This window comes from Ascaphus truei, chromosome 2 (assembly GCF_040206685.1).
Source record: "Ascaphus truei isolate aAscTru1 chromosome 2, aAscTru1.hap1, whole genome shotgun sequence".
Classification (NCBI taxonomy): Eukaryota; Metazoa; Chordata; class Amphibia; order Anura; family Ascaphidae; genus Ascaphus; species Ascaphus truei.
Window position 1 is genome coordinate 435,623,992 of NC_134484.1, and position 18,631 is coordinate 435,642,622.

The 18,631-nt window shown below is 42.5% G+C and overlaps 1 protein-coding gene across 1 annotated transcript in view; it reads left to right on the plus strand.

Annotated features, from left to right (window-relative positions):
- Window positions 1-18,631, plus strand: part of ADARB2 (adenosine deaminase RNA specific B2 (inactive)) — a 623,258-nt gene that overhangs the window by 431,741 nt on the left and 172,886 nt on the right. The gene's annotated exons all lie outside the window — the stretch shown is intronic.

Here is an 18,631-nt window from a genome sequence, read left to right on the forward strand (position 1 = left end):
AAGGAGTGGCTCAGTGAGTAAAAACACTGACTGAGAACATTGACACAGAGTTGGAAGCAGTGAAACCTTCTCAGCTCCTTGTGACTTTGAGCAAGTCACTTTATCTCCCTGTGCCTCAGGCACCCCAAAAAATAGATTGTAAGCACTGTACAAGAAATAACTATTATTATTATTATTATTATTAACCTAAGTCCAGTACCAGAGAATCAGAAATGGTTGACACCTATTGGCAACCCTTCAGCTGTGACTCTGGTGTTATGTCTAAGACTGTCTGAAGTGAAGAGAGCTGAACCAAAAACCCACAGCACAGAGGGAGGGGAGGGGAGGGGAGGAGAAGACGATGATTTTCAAACCATTCCAGCTTTATCTGTCTTTTCTTGCTGATATTAATCCTGTCCACGCTGGCTTAGTGGGCAAGAACAGGGAGGGTGAAGCATATTGGCAAGACTGTCTCTGTGACTCTGGTGGTATTTCAAAGACAGTCTGAGCTGAAGTGATATTCATAATTTATAACTAAGTCAGTTACACCACAAGATAACTTTATAAAGATATTGAATGGTTGGAAAGATCAATAAAATGTCTATGTTTAAAGATGACTGGGGTTATAGCTTTATTTGTGCGTGCGACGTACGGCAGACTGATGAGGAATGGGCCATTAGAAATTGCCCAAAGTCTGTGTGAATATTGCAGGTGATTGGGGACGGGACCTCGGCCACCCCCACAATCATAGACGTTCTGCCTTAAAATAATTGTGCTGCCTACTGTATCTCAATGCAAATTAATGTACAGTATGAAGTACATGGAGAATTAATAAGACAAATGTGTTTGCGCATGCTCACAATTGTATAGTTAATAAGATTGCACAAAAAATATGCTTGCAGATGTCAGGATAATAACAATGATTCCGTAATGTATCATTCTATATTTTTGTTTTTCTATTCTGTTTAAATATGTATAGGGAACATTCCATTCTAACTGGGTTTATCAGTACACCTTATTATAAAGTTTCCTATGAACCTCTTTCATGCAGAGTCTGTAACATGTTGTAAAGTAGACTAACCTTGGACAGTTCAGTTCTATTGTGTTTCTGGTAAAAGTCCTGAGAGAATTTGACCTGCAAAAGAAGAGAAGCTTTGTCTGAGTATGAAATTGCCCTGACACAGAATGGCGAATGGCTGCTTATGAGACAAAGCAAGGGAAGAGATACTGAGGATTACCTTCAGATAGTCTATTTTTATTACTAAACTGGTTTCATTTACCATGTGACATGGATCAGCTTCAGGAACCCATGACAAGAAGACGGTGTTAGAAAACAAAAAAAAAGAAGATCAAAATATAAAAGATATATGATATACTGTATAAGGTAGATAATGTTCATGTTCCTAACTGCCATTCGTGATTTGTATCGAATACTAACGTCCTTATTTAAAATGCAGTGAAACCACATCTCCATACATGTGAAGCCTTTGCACTCAATTTATTTGAATTAATTCCTGCAGTAGTCATGGAAAATCAGCAGCAGCAGCAGCAGCAGCAGCAACAAACTAAATAAAGAACATAAGTTCATATTTACCATTTGTTGGAATGCCATAAGACACTTACTGGCATTGGAAGACACATTACAGCCCATTCAGTTAATGTGCCGTAAGGTGTCCAATGGTATAGCACTGCTAATTAAATGTGGGGCACAGATTTCAAAAATGTTCGTCTGGAGAACTTCTGTACTCTACAGGCCCACAAGTCAAGTAATTCTGGTCCCATTTGACACAGATCTCTGGAAGTGATCTCTCTATGTAGTGTCAGCATTTCTCCATGTGAAGACAATCTCACATAATTGATGAAGAACAAACCCTTATCACAGCAGCATTGAAGAGAAAAAGTAGAAAGCCAATAGTAAGAGGATCAATAATGACATGTAATGTGCTTTGTGTCCACAATATACATTTTATCAAAGGATAACAAGTAAAGATACCACTTGCGAGCACATTTGCATGTCTCAGACAGACCTACTAATCTGCCTTTCCCCATAATCTCTTAGCATTCAGTACTTCCACTACAGCCAGGGATTCTGGGAAATTACATGCAAATGAGCATGCACTGTCACCTTTTAATGCTAATCCATTTTAACATGGAGCCCTATAAGCATATACCTGCCATAGTACGCAGCTTTTCAACATAACTAGTAAACCTACTCACAGACAACTGTTTTAACCTCTCAGGTCTCACCAGTGTCATGATGGTTATTCTGTCATTGCAGAATGAATCTGGGATCGTGTCATGGAACTGAAATACCCATTTCTGCCTTCTGTTTCACCCCCTTTCCCCCCCCCCCCCTTTCCTTGGCAGTTCTGCCTGCTAGCTGTATTTGGATGTTACTTTCCTTGCAGTTTCACTCCCAGTGCAGATGGAATGGATACATTATGTTGCCTTTTTTCCTTCCAGTCTGTCACACCCCTGGTTGCCCTGGCAACATCTCCAGTCCTCCAAATTAATGGGCTTTCCTATTCCCCCCTGTCCCTGCTGACAGTTAGTATGGCCTGACCCCTATCCCTGTGTCACAAGCAGTACCCACTATCTTTTACTTCCTGACATTGGCAGAGTGAGTACATTCATGTTACATCTCTATGGCAAGGCCAATTCTTTTCACCTGCCCTTACTACAAAGCACCCACAGAGATACACCTTTCCAACACAAACATCCTATCCACAAGTGCCTGTTTTTATTGCTGCTTTCCTAAATAAAGTGAAGAAAAATATACAGGACTTGTTGTGCTTTGGAAAGAGGGCTGAGTAGAAGCTAGCTGGGTTCATTCATACCCCAGACATGACCCTGAATCCAGAATAGATAGGTTTCAACCACACATTAAATAAGTTATGGTGGGACAAAAACACTTCACTGTACAGTGTACAGCAAATAAAAATACCACTTGTGGGCACATTCACAAGTCTGAAACAGGTCTGCAACCCTGCTATTCACCATTATCTCTTAGCATACAGTGCTTCCATTGCAGCCAGGGATTCTGGGAACTGACATGCAAATGAGAACACATCAAAAGATAATAAATACAGATTAAATGAGTTTTTAATGGAGCAAACACACATATGGGAATTGTTTTCTTTTTCTTCCAAACAAACTTTACGTTTTAAAGCAGAAAGACTGAAGCAGCCTGCAACCATGTGTAGGATAAATTGGATACCTATTACTTCCAGGAACCTGTGCTGGAATGCATAAGGTATTCTTAGTACTTTGCTTGCTATTTCTATCAAACCAGAAGTACAGCAGTCTGGCAGCCTTGGTAAACTTAAGTTGAACTTTAAAGCTAAAAATACTTGTTGTTAATAAAGAAATATAAGTAGGTGCGATTCTTTTTCAAATATGTGAAAAGATAAATCAATGATAGGTAAGGTTGGATTGTTGAGTTTAAAATAGGTCTTCAGTCCATATAGTTTAAATGGGAAAAAAACACTCAAACCAACGCATTATAAAACCAAGAAGAGATCAAGGTCTTTATAGTGATAAGAATGTACAACAAATATAAATCATTGTCTAGATTTACATCTTTTACACGTTTCATTAAATATTTAATAAATAATCAGTAAATAAACAGTGACAATTCTAAAGTAGAACTCTGATATTATCATCCAAAAGAAGACTGTTTCCGCGAATATTGACAATATATATATAGTTATATTGAAAATATCCATGGTTTTCCACTACTAGGTAGCTGTAAGATAAAAAATGATGTTAGCAATTCACAGTTGTCTTTTTGTTTTGCAAACAGTTGTACTGTTCTGTGCCATTGGGTGATTTTATACTTGTATGAGTGTCAGATGGTATATAGGTTCGCTAGTGAGAGCTATATTGAATAGATTGTGATTAGAAGCCAAGAATAAAAATGTGTAGATCTCTACGGGGAGCATGTATTTGTTTTTTTTACATTGTATTCTTTAAATTGTTAAGAGCTCTTGAAATTAATCCATACTATTCCTATTAAAACAGAGTTATAATGTTAAGCTGGTGAGCATACTATAGAACAAAAAGTTCAGAGACCGGTGCTACAGAGTAAGTGGTGAGAGTATATAATAAACTGGTTGAGTCAAGACAAGATGATGCTTGTAAGAGTATTTGATGGTCTTGTATAGAAGTGATCTTGTGGTGAGTATATAGCTTATATGAATATTCCGCTCAAGTGTAGGGAGAACCTTATGCAGGTGGGTATAAATGGATAATAGGGTCAGATTCTGCATGTGAAGCTGGTCTGACCAGTTCTCCTCCCCACTAACAGGTTTGTACCCCTAGAGCAATGATAAGAGTTCGTCTTTATCCAAGATCATGATAAAATTAGAAAAACCCATCTACAGATGCAGCTGTCGTTATACGACCATTTCTCGAATTGGTTTTCGAGATCTGCCTGTGATCCTCGCTAGTGTTGCCACAAAAGACTAATGGCCCATCGGATCAACACAGCAGGGGTCCCTGCTTTGTGAATCCTACCGGGGTCTACTTGTCTGTAAGAGTTGCGCAGTAAGAGAGGCTGAATCAGTCCTGCCTCTAATAGGCGATCGCGGGGGTTTTAACATGACAGCATGGGGTCTCCGGAGCTGAACCGCATTGATTTCAGGTCCAGGGACCCCCTACTTCCCGAGATACAGGCCCCATGATGGGGTGCTGATATTCCCGCCATGTCAAAATGTTGACATTGTCAAAGAGAATGAGGTTCCTAGTGGTCTCTCCCGTTTTTTAGGCAACCGGAGACCAGAAAAAAACGAAACCGGAAGTGACAAGGCTCCCGCGGGCTTGACATCAACAACACGCCCTGACTAACAAGGCAAGCTGGAGACAATCAGCCAGGCATGCACAGCAACACCCCCGGGATGGAAGTTCAGAGTGCAGGGGAAAACACCCGCTTTGTGGAGAGCCATAACCGGAAGTGACGTAGCACGCGTGGCGCGAAACACAAAAGCCAGATAAACGGGCTGTGGTGGAAGGAACCCACTGGGCGCGCACAGTGCCACCCCCCAGGATGGAGGCCAACATTGCAGGAGACATAACACCATATAAAAACAAAGTTAGCTCAAGTGATGTAACGGGAGTAGTAACAGAAAATGTATAAAAAATAAGAACATAAAAACAATTGCCAATGTTGAATTAAATGTAACTGTATAAGCATTGGTGTCTACATACTCAGAACTACAGTTTATATATGTGTAAGGGTATTGAGGTACATGTGGATAATGACACATACTGTACATAATATCTAGAAGCATAGGATAATCATTATAACTACATGTATAGCTAGAGCAGAAGCTCTAGCTCATGTCATAAGGATATATACTCAATGTCTAAAGAACAATATATTAACATATAGGATTTGCAAATATTACATGGCATGTGATGACCAGCATCATCAGGGAACTCCAATGGTAGCATTTGGGCATTGTATTTTTTAACACGCATGAACGCTACGATAACCCCCCTCATCCAGGTAACGCAACGATGGTCGTTTCACCAACACACGTTCATTTTGCCTCTCACTAGCTTTGAGGATCTATGTTAAGAAAAATAAACTGTCTTCCCTGTTTAGTGACCGTCACATTAATAGGTATAAATTCATGGAGATCTGTGGATCTGCCCCTTTATTTGGCACTTAACATACTGTAATTGCAAATACTGGTTCAATAAATAGAAGGAAATTATAAATATAAAAGGATGTTTATTTTAGACGGGCGGTTGTGTTTTTCTCAAAGTTTTGCCTGTTTGATAGCAGAATAACCTTCAAGAGAAACAATATTATCTCTTCAAATGTAGCATGGTGAATCGGATGGCTAGTTTTTCAGCGCCCTTGCGACCTAGAGACATAGGCATTGTCATTATTAGTGATGCATTATAGTTCTGAGAGGAGCGTGATGATCACACTAGCCCAGTTAACGCTTCTGTGCATGATAACTCAACACAATACAGAAGAAAATGAAATATGAGTTAGAGGGCTCCGAGACAATGCAGAACAGAATATATTGCAGTGTGATCGGTATGTAAAATACATTTAGTGACTGCTGCCTCCAGCACAAATAGGTATCTAATGAATATACAATCGCTCTATACAATGGAAGCTTTTACATTTTTGTTAATCTCATAATGATATCATTTAGCAATAAGAAGTGTAAATGAAATCGTCAACAATAAATACCACAACTATCTTTTTCTCTCCAATCTTTCTAGCTTAGCTTTTTATTTGAACTACAATTGCTGTAGGTTTGAAACTTCTATATCATTGGATATTTTCAACAAATGTAAGTGAGTCATGTATAAAAGTCTCCTGGCTGCAAAACTGCACTTCATTTATCAACGGGAAAAATGAGATTGTTTCTTATGTGATCTTTTTCTTTGATACATGTAGTGCAGTTTTTAGTTTGATCCAGGTCTGCCCTAGTGTTGCAGCTGGGATACTTTAATACAGTAGAGTCCTGATTACCCAACCTTCTGTTTTATCCAAGATCTGCGCATGCGCACGCCACGCTCCTGTTGCTTGCCGCGTAACTAATTTCTTTAAGCAATAACGAACAATTATGTACTGTATTAATAAACCTAATACATGTGTATGTATGTATTATACAAATGTATACTGTACTGCATTTAATATATTATATACTTATACTGCATTAATATTTGATTTGTTTCACTCCCCGCTCATGTTTTCTGATTATCCAACATTTTCAGTTATCCAACATGATCTTGGTCCTGTTTAGGTTGGATAACCGAAACTCAACTGTAAATGACTCCCTAACTATTAGACTAAAGAGGAAATGGCAGAACAAGAAATAACAGATATTGCTGATAGTAACATTTCCGAACAGCCAAATGTTTAGTAGTTTATTCTTTGCATTGGACTGGAGGAAATCTTCATAAAATCTAATATACATCAGAAGGAAAAAAAAACAAAAAAAACTTTAACTTTTTCACTCGTCTATTCTTTTTTTTTTTTCTTTTTTTTTTAACATTGTACAGGCATAAATAAAAAAAAAATAGTGCGCTCAGGACCGTGACAATAGTGATAGATATTATAAATACCAGTGAAAAAATCACAATGTGATAAATTAAATCAATATTGAGAGTGCTGTGTTTTAAACAATAAAATATAAATAAACCTGTTCCTAGGTATATAATGGAGGTATGCCGCTGTATTCCGTGGACTGGCTCCACGAACCACACGTGCTAAATAAAACAAAAAAGAAAAGAAACAGCGCAAAACCTCATAGTGTAGTATTAAAAATATAGTATATATTATTGAGCAGCAGGTGAGTATCTCACGTACATCAATTCAAGGATATATAAGCATGGCATGTTATGGACATGTTACCAAACTGCTACCGCAACCGCACACGGTCATCCGATCGATCGAGGGAGTGGATCCTTCTCTCTCACACGATTTCGTCTCAGATCCTTTCCCCTCACTCTCCTGTGCAGAGCTCTCTGCAGGCAGGGTGGGGGAGGAGTCAGTTCCTTGTTGCTGCCTCCTGTCCAATCACCTGATTGGGGAGGTGATTGGACAGGAGGAAGCAACAAGGAACTGACTCCTCCCCCACACTGCCTGCAGAGAGCTCTGCACAGGAGAGTGAGGGGAAAGGATCTGAGACGAAATCGTGTGAGAGAGAAGGATCCACTCCCTCGATCGATCGGATGACCGTGTGCGGTTGCGGTAGCAGTTTGGTAACATGTCCATAACATGCCATGCTTATATATCCTTGAATTGATGTACGTGAGATACTCACCTGCTGCTCAATAATATATACTATATTTTTAATACTACACTATGAGGTTTTGCGCTGTTTCTTTTCTTTTTTGTTTCATTGTACAGGCATACCCCGGTTTAAGGACACTCACTTTAAGTACACTCACGAGTAAGGACATATCGCCCAATAGGCAAACATCAGCTCACGCATTCGCCTGTCAGAACGTCCTGAACAGCAATACCGGCTCCCTACCAGCTCCCGAAGCTGTGCGCAAGTGGGGAGACTGTAGAGCCTGTTACAAATGCATTATTTACATCAGTTATGCACGTATATGATGATTGCCGTACAGTACATGCATCAATAAGTGGGTAAAAGGTAGTGCTTCACTTTAAGTACATTTTCGCTTTACATACATGCTCTGGACCCATTGCGTACGTTAATGCGGGGTATGCCTGTACACTCCAAAATTGTGAGTCAAGTCGTAACTTGAAAAAGTAAGATTTATTTGCGTCTAATATTGTAGTTTGTTTACAAGACCTTTTTGTCAATGACGGAAATATGTGTATAGGAAATAAAAGAAAGTACGCATGAAAAACAATGTTAGTTCGTACATTTTATTCTACCTGCATCAGTAGTTTTTATCATCAGTGTATATCTTCTCTACGCCAAATAATGTAGAATAAGGCCTTTGTTGTATTCAGATCATGATTAGCAGACATTGAGAATGCCCAAAACAAAATAATTCAACTCTATTTCCTCCTTCGCTGAAGACCAACGTTGTATTTAATACTAGAATCTTTAATTCACCACAAACAAAAACATTCATGAGAAGGTTTGCTGTGTGTCAGTCTCCCCAAATAATGTTTGGCTTAGGAAGACACATCAATAATTGTTTCTTACTGTCACAGCCCCCTTAAATCTCCAACATCACCGTAATTATTCGGGGCTGTTTGCTTTTACAGACGAACTTGGCCGCGCGACAGCCGCATGTCTTGGCCGCGCGCCAGCCGCATCTCTTGGCCGCGCGCCAGCCGCATCTCCCGTTCAGCGCTAATGGCGCTGAACATTGAAAGCGCCCGCGGCGCGGAAACTAAAGAAAAAAAGTCCGCGTCTGCCCGCACGTTTAAAAATACCGCGGTGGCGGCCGCAGGAGACTAAAGGCGGCCGCCACTGTATATAGTGTAAATCATGTTCCTTATATATGATTCCTTTCTGTCGCTCAACCTCACACAAGTATATATTATTCACACAGATGAATATTAGTTGCCACCTGTTTAAGATCTTTCAAGACTTCTGCTATCTCTTACTTTGAACATCTTTGTAACTGCAATATGTGATGCTGTCATCACAATATTTATTACACAGGACATACTTGATAATAAGAGGTAACTCAATGTATTGTTTCCTGGTAAAATATTGTATAAATAAATATTTAATGAGTGCAGAATGTTAATTGTTAAAGTGTGGAAGGTACTAATGCACTTTTAAGATCCATAGGGGCTCATTCATTACACTCTAAGGCCCAGATGCAATAAGCGCCATTAAATCAGGGCAAATAAAGTCAGGTTACCTAAATTAGTAATGGATGTTATTTTCCTAGAGTTTAACTCAAAACAGCAGCTGTCGTTTCACTTATTTGCATAGGGTTAAAGATAGGTTATTTTTATACTATATCGTGTTAACTTAAAATACCCTGACATTATTTAATTTTTTGTAAAAAAAAATAAAAAAATTTATGGAGTCCAATGTGTATGGAGCTCTAAAATCAGTGCTCAGGGCCATTGTGCATGACGTCTTTGTCCAGGGATTCTTCCATGTATTCTTCGGCCAAAAGGCCACCAAGAGTTCTGCTGGATCTTCAGCCAAATAGCGCTCTGGTAGGACCAGGTATGAGAATGTCTTTGGCAAATGGCAATCCAAGGATTCTGAACACTCCACAACTGAACTACCCCGTGGCAAAACAGCTAAGTGGTCGGTGAGCTGTGCAAAACAGTGCTTTGTGTAGTGAGTTACTTGCAATGCCTCCAACCAAAAGGCCAGGGTGAGATACAAAAACTTGAGGTGGTCCCAACCTGTAGACCTAGCCAAAAGGTAGAGGAAAATTGGTGACCATGCATAAAAAAAGCTAAGTGAAAAGTCTGTGTTAAACGTGCCAGTGCCAGTCGTTGTAAACTGGACAGCAAACACATCACTTCGGTACATACTAGGCTCACCCAAGTGAGCCACCATGGGGTGCCTGAGCAGAAAAACTTGGGCTCCACATTGCTTTTCCAGCCATACACTGGCGACACACTTTATTCGAGCTCGGCTAGTCCCACGAATTCGGGTATACCCGGGTGTATTGAGGTTTGTGACTGTTTTCTGCCCGAGTGCATTGAGTTATTTTCCAGGCAGGGATTGAAGCATTTTATTCCCACTGGCTGCAATACTGCACAGTATATATATATATATATATATATATACTGCATTACAATTCATGAATTTATGCCATCTGGTAGACACGCGAAGCATTGCAGCCTATTAAATCCTAATCATTATCATTTAACAGATCAGCCGCCCGTCAGCCAGGCATGAACCCAGGCTGGGAAGGCAAACGCAACGGGGCTTGTCAGAGGTGAGGAGCGGCGCATTCCAGGTATCTGCCAGGTACATACTGGGTATTTGCTCGAATAAAGTGTGTCGGTGCAGTATGGCCAAAGGAGCAAGTGCGTGCCACTATCCATTTTAACCCGGCCACCGAGAGCAGATTTGTTTTTGCTCAAATCACCATAAGGCTTTGTGTGCTGCTGCTTGTTACAGTCGTCTCAAAGTCAGAAGAGTCCTGTTACAATCCCTGAATCCTTCAGCCCTGAATCCTTCAGGGTCTTTGATGCCTTCCTCCAGTCAGGGATCCAGACATCCTGTGCTTAGCTCTCTTCTGCTAGAATGTCAGCAATAAAGCCGAAGGATTTGGTTTGCTGCCAAAGTCTACTAACCCAAGTCGTTTTCTCTCGGGTGACTATATACATACAAAAATGTGCCACAAATCCACACTGCGCAAAAAGGGCTTTTTGGGAAGCGATGTTGTTCTGCCTGTGCAATTGGGAGCGATCTGCAAAAATGTTACGTAGATAAGACAAACTTGCCAATTTTAATTTAATGTAAGACTTATTTATTAAGCTGCAAGTTTACCGATGACCTTGGAAGGCACAGACAAAAATCTCGCCTCCCTCAGCTTGGAGAAACACGCCTTTTGGCTTAGAGGAGAGCTGAGGTACTTTGAACAGAACAGGGATACCTGGGAAATATGATTTTTAAATCATTGTAAAACATTGTACAGTGTATGTGTTTAAATTTAGCATATTTCTCAGGGAGAGAGTCTCAGCCGGGCAGAGAGGGGCCCGGAGCCGCCAAGAAGAGCCAGGGCCCGGCGGCAACCAGAGGCCTGGCAGCCGGATGCAAATGTTGGGCCTGCTGGAGGGTCCCGGGACTGTTGTTCCGGCTCTACCCCCCTGTCGGCAGTCCTGGCCATGAGCTACAACCGTATTAGCCACTTTAGCCTAATAAAGCTTTAACCCATTCCTATAGAGGTGTGTGTTGGGTAGGATAAGAGGGTGGATAATAGGGTTAGGTTCCTCAGAAAGGGGAATTAGGCACTGCCTTAGTTAGTATCTTCGATGGCACGCAGGGTATAGTGGTGAGGTGTTATTACTATTAGTAATACTATCAGTATTGCAGCAAAACAGGAACAAAAAAAGGCATGCAATTAAGATTTTTATTTTTAGAGAGAGTTCTTATTGCATACAGCAAAGATTATTCTGGAGGCCAGGGTCATATGTAAGATGATTTAGCCCAGACCGCTTCAACTCTGAGGTGCGGGTAATGACGTGCCACGTCTGGTGTGGGAATCTTGTCCCTGTTTGTAGCCATGTGGTTGCACTCAATGAGTGTGGGAAGGGGCATGTTCACTTTGCCGTCTATTGAGCATATGGTGTAGCCATTCACTCTTCTCCCTGTAGTCTCCATTTGCCCTGTGCACGTTCTGAGAGTGTAAGGAGAAGCGCTGTCTTGTATATTAAACATGTCGAAGAATTCTGACCTGACCAGCGATCGGTTGCTCTGGTCGTCGAGGATTGCATACATCCGAATAGCCTTCTCAGGTTGTCCCTGGGGGTGCACTGCGACAAGGCATATTTTGGAGCAGGACATTTTGTCACCTTCTTTTCCGCAAACCTCAGTGCGCTGAGATGTGACGGATATTGGCTCTCCTTCTCCTTTCTCCCCGCCATGCTCCGCTACGGAGGATGGGTTGTTGAGTTGGTGGAGTGTCAGCGGCTCTGGGTGTAGCGATGTCACGTGCTTGTCGCTTTTGCACACTGTACATTTGATATCTTCTTTACAGTCTCTGGCTAGGTGAGTCGTGGGACCGCAGCACCTGAAGCAAACTCTGAATTCTCCAAGTAACCTCTTGCGTTCCTCTAGGGACTTCATCCTGAACCCAAAGCACTTGTTAAGTGGGTGTGGCTTCTTGTGAATGGGACATTCCCTGTTTGGGTCCCTCGGTTCCTCGTCTCCGGCGACCGACTGATCGGGAGTAGTTTGGGTCGTGGGAGGCACGTCCGTCCTGTGGACCGAGATGGGTATTTATGTGTTACCATATCTCGCCACTGGTCTCTCGTTCCTCAGGCTGCTTGCACTGTATGTGGTTTGCGCACCCAAGATGAAACTGGGATCGTTCCTTGTCCTTGCCGCTTCGCGGATGAAGCTCAAGAAGAATGAGAATGTGGGGAAGGCAACTTGCTTCTCCCTTTTGTATTTGGAGCCTTGTGAAATCCATCTTTCTTGGAGGTTGTAGGGTAGCTTCTCCAAGATGGGTCTCACTCCATGACCTGAGTCCAAGACGTTGAGCCCTGTTAAGGAATGGTCTTTCCTTGCAAACTCCAGCTCTTGCAGCAGGTCCCCGAGCTCTCGTAACTTCGAGTAGTCTTTAGTTGTGATCTTGGGGAAGCTGTCGCCTCTTTTGAAGAGCGAATCCTCGACTGCTTCAGGGCCACCGTAGGACTCTTCTAGCCTTTCCCACACTAGGTCAAGACCTACTTGGGGTTGGTTCGCGTTTGCCACCCGAAGTGTCTTCGCATGCTCCCTGGATTCGTTCCCCAGGAACTTGAATAGCAGGTTAAGCTCTTCCCTTGCTGAGAAGTCCAAGCTGTTGATTGCGTCTTTGAACGTGAACTTCCACGTCCGGTAGTTCTCAGGGCGGTCGTCGAAGCTGATGAGTCCTGCTTGCACCAGGTCACGCCGGATCATGTACTTGGCTATGTCTAAAAAGGTTGTGTAATACTCTATGACAATGTCAAGGGTTTTGAGGGTGTAAAATAAATTTTAACACTCACACGGCCTTGTGCGAATGCTGTCGCATCAAGGTATCTTTTGGGCTCCCTTTTCTTTCTTCTCTTTCTTCTTGCGTCTCCTTTCTGTCTTCTGGATTCTTTCGCCGCCTTGCGTCTGTAATTTCCTTCTCCTACTTCTTTGATGTTCGTCACACCCTCGGAATAAAAATACACGCAAAATGTATGAGCAAGCTGTGATTGTATCAGGAAGGTATCAGGATGTAAAGCAAGAATATAAATAAAACACTCACACGGGCATGTGTGCGTGCGCTCTAGGGGATGGTCTCTTGGTCTTTATGGGGCAGTCCCACTTCTTAATGTGAAGTTAAAGCTCTAAAAACAGAAAGTTAAAAGGCCACACCTCAGTTAAAAGGCAGAAACAAAATAACATTTTACTACTCACACGGCCAAGTGTGAGTGCACACTTGGATATGGTATCTTTTGGTTCTTCTATGGTCCCAGCTGGGAGAGGTCCACAGAAGGAGAACCAAAAGATACCATATCCAAGTGTGCACTCACACTGGCCGTGTGAGTAGTAACATTTTATTTTGTTTCTGCCTTTTAACTGAGGTGTGGCCTTTTAACTTTCTGTTTTTAGAGCTTTAACTTCACATTAAGAAGTGGGACTGCCCCATAAAGACCAAGAGACCATCCCCTAGAGCGCACGCACACATGCCCGTGTGAGTGTTTTATTTATATTCTTGCTATACATCCTGATACCTTCCTGATAAAATCACAGTTCGCTCATACATTTTGCGTGTATTTTTATTCCGAGGGTGTGACGAACATCAAAGAAGTAGGAGAAGGAAATTACAGACGCAAGGCGGCGAAAGAATCCAGAAGACAGAAAGGAGACGCAAGAAGAAAGAGAAGAAAGAAAAGGGAGCCCAAAAGATACCTTGATGCGACAGCATTCGCACAAGGGCGTGTGAGTGTTAAAATTTATTTTACACCCTCAAAACCCTTGACATTGTCATAGAGTATTACACAACCTTTTTAGGTTATTTATCAGATTTTCACCAGTGCTCCCCCATCCCCCCCCTTTTTTTCTTGTCTCATTTGTTGAAGGATCCTGGGTAGATCCTTTATTGGGGTATTTAGAGTCACAGGTGGAAAAGAAGCAGAGGGACACCTTGCCTACTACCAAGGTTGCTATATCCCCCTTTACTATACCTACCATCTCCCTAGGTAGCGCCCGGGTTTTTGTTCTCCATCCACTTGGCTATGTCTGTCAGGCCTGAGGCCTCGGCGTATTGGTAGCGTTCTGAGGTAGTTGCTGGGAGGGTCTGTGCGGGCGCTTCTTTCTTGGCGTGGACGCGTGGTGGCTGCTGGTCGGAGTGAGGGGCTGTGTTCCCCCGTGTGCGTGTACCTGGATTGCGAGCCTATTGTGGTGTATCCGTGTGCGCGCTGGCGTGTGGATCACTGTTGCGGCTGTGGCTATCCCAGGCCGCATGTCCCACTGAAGGAACAGCGTCTTCTCCGCAAGTCTTCGGTGTCTGTGGAGTCACTGCCTCCGTATTGAGATGGCGCACTGGTGTTTACACTGAAGAGGCTCCTTACGTAGCCTTCAGTGCGTTGGGCTGGATCCTCTGAGGCTATCGTCTGCAACCCGCCGGCTGCTTCTAGGACTTCCACTTGGGCTATGGCGGCGGCTTCCTTCTCTTGATTTACGGCCTCTAGGTTGACGTCCACCTCTGCCTTTTTACGTGCAGCGGTGGCAGTGGCTGCAGCGGCGGTGGCAGCGGCGGTGGCAGCGGCGGTGGCAGCGGCGGTGGCAGCGGCGGTGGCAGTGACTGCAGCGGCGGTGGCAGCGGCTGTCTGCTCCTCCTCTTCTAAGCGGGCCCTTTCTAGTTTCATGACTGCCTCTTTCTGAACGTATGCGGCCCTGGCACGTGCGGCCTCTGCGGTGGCTTGCGCTTGTGAGATTGCACTGATCTTGCTGACCTGGATGTGATGCGGTTTCCAGCAAAAGGTCCTTTCTCCTACTCTCGGCCTCCGTGATAGTGGTTCGCAAGCGGCTGTCTCGTGTCAGGTCAATGCTACTCTGTAAGTCTCTTTCTTATAGGCTTTCGCTGGTGTTGGCCCAGGTCAGGTAAGTAATGTATGCCTCTGACAGCTCTTGATAACGCGAGTGATCAGTCCTTAATTGCGTTATTGCCTGCTCGAGCTGTTGCGCATAGTTGCCAACACCAGTAACATTGCGTATTCCCAGTGTGGTTGTTTCCCAGGTCAACTCTAATTTAGCGCGGTGCGCTTCAATGTCAGTCTCATATTTTTCGCGGGCCTTTTGTGTCAGTGTGACTGTCCGTTTAGGCCTTGCGTCTGCCTGCGCCTTTTGCAGTTGCGCAGCGGTCTCTGTGTCCGACTCATCACTCAGTGATATCTGGTGAGGCTCTGAGTTCTGCCATGCTGTAGGTGTGTGTAGGCCTTTAGCCAGTGCGTGTGGCGTGCGGTCTTTTACCTGTGTCAGCGATGGGCGTCTGTCTCAGATGATACCGAGCGGTGTCCTGCAGCGTGCAGCGTAGGGGTAGCTGTACTCACAGGTGTCCGGTGGCTCTGACCCGTGTCCTGGCGGGTGTCCGGTAGCGTGGCCCTTGATGGCGCTAGCCGTGGGGATGTGCGCAGGGTAAGGTGAGATGGTAATCCCTCACTATGGAGCTGTGCAGAGAGTGAACTCAGACAGAAAAGGGCAATCAGGTTTTGTATAAGAAGCACTGTCTGCAAGGCTGCTGCCTTGTCTGCAGGGTTGATTGCTGGCTGTGACCAGTGAGAATCTGCCTGTTTATTTGTATGGCTGCAGGCTGTGTGCAGTTTGCTGTATAAAGCTTGCTGCCCTGTCTGGCAGTGTAAAGCTGCTGCTATCTTAAGGGCTGCTCTGTGTTATCATAAGAGTAGTAGCTCCTGTAAGTGTCTGTAAGGCAAACGGTAACCTTTTCACTATTCTGGAGGCCAGGGTCATATGTAAGATGATTTAGCTCAGATAGCTTCAACTCGGCCCTCTTTTCAAAGCACAACAAGTTCTGTTTCTTTTCTTTACTTTATTTGGGGAAAGTAGCATAAAAGACAGGCACTTGTGAAGAGATGTTGGTGTTTAAATAGTGTCTCTCTGTGTGTGCTTTGTAGTTAAGAGCAGGTGAAAAGAGTAATCCTACCACTACAGCAGTTACAGCAGGGTACTCACTCATCCAGAGGTGATGGTGGAAAAGGAAGTGAGGGGCAAGGGTCACATTAAAAGTGAAGTGAGACTGCACTAACTGTCAGCAAGGACAGGGGGAAAATGGGAAAGCCCATTAACTTGGAGGATCTCAGAGGCTGCAGTAGCAGTTCACTGATTACATGCCCAGAGGCAAAAAATGCAACATTGTTGCATATCACAAAGGCACAGTATGTGTGTGCAAACTCCATGCAGCTGAAATTAAGAACTGACAGGCAGAAGCTGCAAAGGAAAGAGGGGGGTGAATCAGAAATGCAGTTCTTGTTCCATGACAAAGATGGCGGATTTAAGTTGCATCATATTGCTTGTCATTTCTACCCAATTTTGCATTGGAAATGTCGCATTTAATGAATAAGACCTATACTTTCTAAGGAGATGTAGGTTGAATATGTGCAGGGAATCCCAAGCAGCACCTTTTACCGAAAATATTTCAAAGAAATCCATGTTAATTAGCATGTTTTTATTTTTATTATTGTTATTTCTAACCATACTGTACATTTGCTATAGAAGGTATAAAGGTGCATACAAATACAGTTATCTACAGCTTCTTTGTAAAATACATCACAACAACTGACATAAATACATCATTTTGATTGCAAATACAGCTATCCTCCCTTGTGATATCGTATTTAATGGTGCTTGGGATCCACTCAAAATAATCAGGGCTAATAGATTATCTTTTTAAACCCTGCTAAATTGTAGAAATAATAACTTCCTTTGTCTCCCTCTTCCAGTATCATCATGCATGGTAATTGAGTCTGTACAAAAACATATTAAGAAATACCGGGCGCAACGCAGTGCAGCTTATTACGAATGGCAAAGCATTTTGAAGGAACAATTTTTAGAACAAAGAGGGCTTCATCTTTAACAAAGATTCTAGAGCAGGGGTAGCCAACTCCAGTCCTCAAGGGCCACCAGCAGGCCACGTTTTATGGATACCGCTGCTTCAGCACAGGTGGCTCAATCAGTGGCTCATTCGAAGACTGCACCACCTGTGCTGAAGCGGGGAAATCCTGAAAGCCTGACCGGTTGGTGGCCCTTAAGGAGTGGAGTTGGCCACCCCTGTACTGGAGTTTGTAAGGTGGTCCTGGAAAAGGGAAAAAGGAAGATGTGGGCTGCAAATCAGACTGCATTGGTTTGTTTGTTCTCGTGTATCAATCTTTGCAACTCATGAAGGGAAGAGACAAGGAGTCATGGTTCTTGTGTTTTTTTATCTCTAACATTATTTTTGAAGCCAGGATGGTTTCAGTTTTATGTTTATACTCACGTAAGTGTATATTTAATTTCATTGCAACTCAATTGTCTCTTTTTTTTTCTTCTTGTTGATCGAGCACAAAATAATGAGCTTATCCTATCACATGAACTATAAGCAGGTTGTTGCCCTACCAACATTGTTTTCAATGCTACTGTAATTGTATTTATTGTCTTCTTCCTCGTATCACAATTTTTTTAAGCAGCTATAATGGGCTTTTTACAGTGGCGATATGTCAACATATTTTTTTGATGGCGGGGTACTGTATGCAAATGAGAGATTAACATCTAGTTACTTATTAACATGCTATTTACTAAACTGTAATACCTGGTGATATCAGGCTAATGCTAAAAAGTTACGCCAATATGTGTCATCTACGCCAGGCTAACATTAAGCCTATCTTGCGTACGTATATATATTTGCCACTGTACACGTAAGCAAGATAAGACTAGCCAACCTATTGTAAATAGATGATACAAATACATAATATTAACATTGCAGAACATATTAATATAATAGTCACCACAACTGCATGCTTTTTTAATGGCCATTCTTAATATAACAATATAGGCCAGAAGTAAATCTATCACTATGGTTTCAGGACCACATAGGTCTCTCTTCTAACAAAGGCTGTTTTTTCAGCTGCAAAAGTGGGTCCGACCAGTGCAAAAGAATTGCATCAGGTTTAGAAAAACATCATATTCCTCCCACTTGTCATCTTATAAACAATTAATAATTACAATAAGATATTATTCTTACCCAAGTAACGTCAGTGATGAAAGGTTAGATCCATAAAACACGTAGCCAGGATGATCTATGGTAAGTTCTGTACTTTGTGCTATTTTTTTATTTATTTTGATTGAAATTTGCTTTTTTTTTTTGCTTGCACATAAAGTTTTCATGAACCCAAGTTAAAATGTTATACTTATGTTAGTTTTGCTCTCTCCGGACAACACTTTTGCTCCATTTTTCCTTGTTGGGTTTAGTGTTATTAAAAATAAATAGAACATGCCATCATTGACTAACAAATATATTTTCATTTATCACAACTGATGATAATTTTAGA